The sequence below is a fragment of the Myotis brandtii genome, unplaced genomic scaffold (assembly GCF_000412655.1).
Source record: "Myotis brandtii unplaced genomic scaffold, ASM41265v1 scaffold382, whole genome shotgun sequence".
In the NCBI taxonomy this organism is placed as follows: domain Eukaryota; kingdom Metazoa; phylum Chordata; class Mammalia; order Chiroptera; family Vespertilionidae; genus Myotis; species Myotis brandtii.
Window position 1 is genome coordinate 3,046,541 of NW_005364671.1, and position 6,000 is coordinate 3,052,540.

Here is a 6,000-nt window from a genome sequence, read left to right on the forward strand (position 1 = left end):
CACAGCCCATGCTAATGGTCAGAGCTCAGAAAATGAGTGTTCCTAAGATGAAAATGTAAAATGGATTTGAAATCAAGTGTTGTTGTTTTTTTGCTAGTTGTGTTAGGTTGCTAGTGCTGCCATAACTAATGACAACAGTTTCTGGCTTAAACAACAGAAATTTATTTTCCCACAGTTCTGGAGGCTCAAAGTTCAGGATCAAGAGGTTGGCAGGATTGGTTTCTTCTGTGGCCTCTCTCCTTAGCTTGCTGATGGCCATGTTCTCTCTATTTCTTTGCATGTGAGTCTCTGTCCTAATCTCCTCTTCTTATAAGAACACCATTGGATATAGGGCCCACCCCAATAACCACATTTAACCTTAATTACCTCTTTAAACACCCTATTTCCAAATAGTCACATTTTGAGATAAATAGGGGTCAAGACTTCAATTTAAGAATCTTAGGGGGCCGAAACCGGTTTGGCTCAGTGGATAGAGCGTCGGCCTGCGGACTGAAAGGTCCCAGGTTTGATTCTGGTCAAGGGCATGTACCTGGGTTGCGGGCACATCCCCAGTGGGAGATGTGCAGGAGGCAGCTGATCGATGTTTCTCTCTCATCGATGTTTCTAACTCTATCTCTCTCCCTTCCTCTCTGTAAAAAAATCAATAAAATATATTTTAAAAAAAAAAGAATCTCATTTCAGGGACACATTTCAGCTCATAATCCTTGGGATTAAAATTTAGCCAGGAATAGGATGTTCATGATTGGCTGAGACCGGTGGTTCCCAATCCTGACTACAATTACCTAAAGAAATTTTAAAAATATAGATGCCTGGGCCTCTCTCCCAAAGGTACTGATTTCATTTACCTCAGTAGGAGCAGATATGTAATTTTAGGTATTGTCAACCATCATTTATCTGAGAGTCCTTTACATCCATCACAGAAAATCTCTTTACTTTATTAAGAGAAAAAAAATCCTAGAACTTTGAGGGAGAGATGAGAAGCCAATCTTGTTATGATGAATAGACGCTGAGAGAGGAGCAAGGTAAAAGGGGGTCTTCAGTGGAGGCGTCCGGCTGCATATCTATTTTAAAGTCGGAAGAGACCCAACTCATTACCACTCTTCTTTCCTGTAAGAACAAGGGGAACTGAAGACTCTCAATGGCATCAGTGACCATGTCCATTTGAGGGAGATTACCCAGAGGAACATGCAGGGGACACCCAGGGAAGGGCAGTCACTGGGTTCCAATGTGGCCTTATGTGGCTTTGGTCACACCCTCACTTAGTAGGCCTGAGTCAGTTTCAGGGACTGTTATTACAATTTAGTTTTGTTGAAACTGGCAGGTGGCATAGGAAGGACTGCCTGGGGCTGTTTATCACTAAAGGTGCTAAGAGACCAGCCCCTGCAGACAATGCAGAGGTGTATGTGTTTCCGACAGTGGGACTTAAAAAGTCCTCTGAGGCCACTATTTGTGTCATGATTTTTAAACTTTCCATTTCCGTTGGAAAATTAATTCTGGACTAGTTTAAGAAATGTGCCGTCAGCCTGTTTAACTTCTAACCCACCTGCAGTTTTGACCGAATCAAGTATGGTAAGTTTCCTGTGGCCGCTGTAACAAATGACCACAAACTCAGTGGCTTAAAACAACACAAATGTATTCTCTTACATTTCTGGAGGTCCGGAGTCTGAAATGAGTCTTGCAGGCTAAAACCAAAGTGTTGACAGGGCTGGTTCCTCTGCAGTCTCTGGGGAAGAATCCATTCCTCGCCTTGTCCAGTTTCTAAAGGCTGCCCTAGTCTCTCAGCTCACGGCCCGGATCACATCACCTCTGCTCCCTCTGCCTCCAGGATCACATCACCCTCTTTCTGACTCTGACTCCCTCTGCCCCCCTTGTGATTACTAAGACCCACCTGGATAAAGCAGGATACTCTCTCCATCTCAAGATCATTAGGTTGTTCACATCTGCAAAGTCGTTTTTGCCATAGAAAGTAACATTCACAGATTTTGGGGATTAGAATGTACTCATCTTTTCAAGGCTATTACTCAGTTTACCACAAATACTCAGTGGCCCAGGTGCTTACAGCTGGGTAGTTGTAGATGAAATAAGCAGTTTTTACATCAGAAACCTCCTCCTTCCCCAACAGCTCCCTAGTTCCAACACTAGAGGACCTTTCTGCACTCAGAAATTCTTCCCTGAGTGGGTGTGGCTTACAGTAAATGCAATGCTGTTGGCTGGTGCCCAGGCCCTTCCTTTCCTGAAAAGAGGCAGTAGTGTGGCCTCTCATGAGGCCACCCACTGGGATGGCAGTGATGCCCAATTCCAGCAGATCCAGTTTGTAACTAGGGCTCAGAACTTTCATACTCTCTTCCCATGCTCACCTCTTGTTTTTCAGAAGCAAACTCATCTATTACAAGTTCATTTTCCGTGAGGCTGATATATGAGAAATTGGAAGTGATTCCTCATTGGGTTATTACTTCCTAAAACTCAGTCAGCAGAATGGCAATCTCATTAGTATTGATTGAGCTAGCATATCTTGTGTAGGGAGACAATATTAATAAAACAAAACATTCTCCTGCGTATTTATTATTATAGTTGTATAATACATTTTAAGCCAAACACTTTTTTCCTCCAATGGGTACAATTCATATTGTTCTATATAAGAAAACTCTTACAATACCTTTTCATGCCAAACTATATCAGAAATTTTTACAAGTCTTGCTTTTCTTAAACCTTTCACACCTTTCTACAGTCTAGTGTTAGAGGTTTAGAAATAGTTCTACTTTAAAATATGCAGAATCATTCTGAGAATCTGAGAATCAAATTAAGTGACAAACATGCTTTCAGAAACAAATTTCTATTCAAATGCAAGATCATAATGACATATATATAATATCTATTACTATAATAATTACTGTTGTCATCATGATTATTTGGTTGCATTGTATCTTAAATTCATTAGTATGTTTGTGAGCGATATTATTTAAAGAATAAATAATGAGTGACAGCATTTTATAGTGGAAAGAAGGCTGCCTTTGGAGTAGGGCAGACTTGGTTCACATTCCTGCTGTGCCAGGGCTCTGAGAGCTGGGCAAGTTCATTTACTCCAAACTCACTTCCTCGCTTGTTAAATGGGGATATAAATATTTACCTTGTAGAGATGTGTGAGGTATATAATTATGTATATAAAGTACATTATACAACCCCTGATATATAATGTACCATCACTGAATGGAATGGTTATTATTATGTTAATTGCCTTATAACTAATGATGATACTGACTGTCAGAAATCAATTCTTTTATGGAGATTGAACATGCATGAGGAAGCATAGAGGTCTTTAGAAAGGCCTCTGACCAGCTGACAGTTTGGCTAGAGTCTGAGTTCCCATCCTCACTTCATAAATGCAAAGTAGACTGTATAAAAGAATAAAAAAATTCTCTAATTTATTCCTTTAAAATATTCATCAAATGAGGTAGGATTTCTGGGAAAGATTAAGAGCTTACATTTTTTATTAGACTTATGTCCCATAAAATTTTACAGAGGATAAAAGGAGAGGAAGTGCAGAAGCAATACTATTTCTGTCTTATCTGCTACCTGTGATGATAAAGCTTCCTGAGATATCATTAATTATAGTGGTGCCATTCACAATGCTGCTACTCATGCATGTTAGAATTTTTACCAAAATTCTATGTCTGGGCTTGGAAATTGGCAGCTGAATTTTTGTATGACGCTGAAACTTGAAGGCTATGACAGAAGGAACACCTTCAAATTGTTTGCTATGGATCAAATGTGCTCCCTGAATTCATATGTTGAAACCCTGACCTCCAATGCAATGGTATTTCTAGGTGGGGCCTTTGAGAGGTAATTAGGTCATTAGGATGGAGCCCTCACAAATGGGATTGTGCTTTTATAAAATAGACCCCAAGCGCTCCCGTGTCCACTTCTCCACATGAAGACACAAAGGGAAAATGGCCATTCAAAACCCAGAAGAGGGCGCTCACCAGAATCCAACATGCTGTCACCCTGATCTCGACTTCTAGCCTCCAGAAGTGCGAGAAATTAATTTCTGCCGTTTGTAAGCTACCTGGTTAATGCTATTCTGGCATAGTAGCCACCCAAACTGACTAGGACAGGAGCTATGCAGAGAGAGTCCAGAAACCTATGAGGGGTTTCCCCAAAAGTTCAAGGCTGAGGGATGAGCTTCATGCACACAGGGTGAGACCACCTGAGGCTTTCCAGTTAGCAGCTGCTACAGGGTTAGGAACAGAACAGAATTTCTTGAGATCAAATGCTGCTGGGGAACATTGAAGTTATGAACCTTCCATTGTGGAGATGTATTTTTTTAGCACTTTGTTAATACTCCTGGATTCCAAGTGATATACCAGAAAGGCTGCACCTTACCAGAAAGAACCATGCCCTATACTAAAGTCTGCACTAGACGTGCCTTAACAAAGTCTATAACCAAGCATAACAAAACCTATAGGGGAAACAGAGTTTGGAAGTTGAGTCCTATCAAGTTAGAGGGGCTTTAAAAACATCTTAGGTTTCCCAGCCGGTGGTGGCTCAGTGATTGAGCATCAATCTATGAACTAGGACAGTGATGGCGAACCTATGACACGCGTGTCAGAGGTGACACACGAACTCATTTTTTTGGTTGATTTTTCTTTGTTAAATGGCATTTAAACATATAAAATAAATATCAAAAATATAAGTCTTTGTTTTAATATATTTGCAAATATCAAAAAATTTCTATATGTTACATGGCACCAGAGTTAAGTTGGAGTTTTTCAAAATGCTGACACACCGAGCTCAAAAGGTTCACCATCACTGAACTAGGAGATCATGGTTCCATTCTAAGTCAGAGCACATGCCCAGGTTGTGGGCTTGAACCCAGTAGAGGGCATGCAGGAGGCAGTCAATCAATGATTCTCTCTCTTCCTCTCTGAAATCAATCAAAATATATTTTAAAAAAACATCTTGGGCTTTATACATATCTGCACTAACAAATGTTATCACTGTCTGCACAAGTGTAAGGTAATCATCCAGTAATTAAACTGCCTGCCAAAACATTATTCAGTTGTAATAACAAACTAGTAAATATAATAAAAATAAGAAACTATTTTTCAATAGTATAAAGAAAAACTATAATTAAATACCTAGGAATTAAGTAGAATCTTTATGCAAGAAACTTGAAACCTCTAGTAAAGAGCATAGAATATGAGCTAATAAATGGATAAACATTTTATGTTCTTGGATAGGATGATGTAATATTCCTAAGATGTCAGTTTCCCAAATTAGTCCATAAATTTAATGCATCATAATAAAAATTCCAGTTGGACTGTTTGAGGAACCTGATGAAGGTACTCTAAAATAAAATGAAGCAATAAAGGATCACAAATAGCTAAATCAATCCCATTAAGAAGAGCCTTGCCGAACAGGATATTAAGAAGTCCTAGTAATAAAGCAGTGTGATACTGTTGCAAGCATGACAGATAGAAGACTGGAACGGAATAGAAAACTTGAAGGCAGAACTTCAGGTAATTAATATATGACACAGGGGGTGCCACAAAGCACTAAGGGGAAGTTTGAAAAGTTTAGGAGATAGTGTTGGGAAATCTAGCTCACTCCGTAGAGGTAAAACAAGTCAGAATCCCAGATTCCTATCAACATCATGTACAAAGACTGAGTTTTGACGGATTAAACATCAAATGTGAAAGGTAAAACTATGATTCTGCCAAGTCTCTTCTAATCCTGTTTCCTCAAGATGTCTTTGTAAAGTGGATAGTGAAATTCAAATAAGAACAGTTATCCTTTTACACTTGGGGTAATTGATGCCGTAGGGGACGCCACTAGCCCACGGTGCTTCGCCACGTTAGAACTCAGGACTCAGGAGTCCAACTGTCTCCCTGCACCCGGTCCCATTACACACGTACTCTCTCCTTTGTCTGCTTTTGGGCTCACAGTTTGATGTCACAGAAGCTGACCCGACCTCACTGTGCCCTTTGAAGCCCCGCCCCCTTG

At 40.1% G+C, this 6,000-nt stretch overlaps 1 protein-coding gene across 3 annotated transcripts in view; it reads left to right on the top strand.

Moving 5' to 3' along the window:
* SPATA6 (spermatogenesis associated 6) overlaps positions 1-6,000 on the top strand; it is a 68,999-nt gene that overhangs the window by 11,450 nt on the left and 51,549 nt on the right. The window lies entirely within an intron of this gene.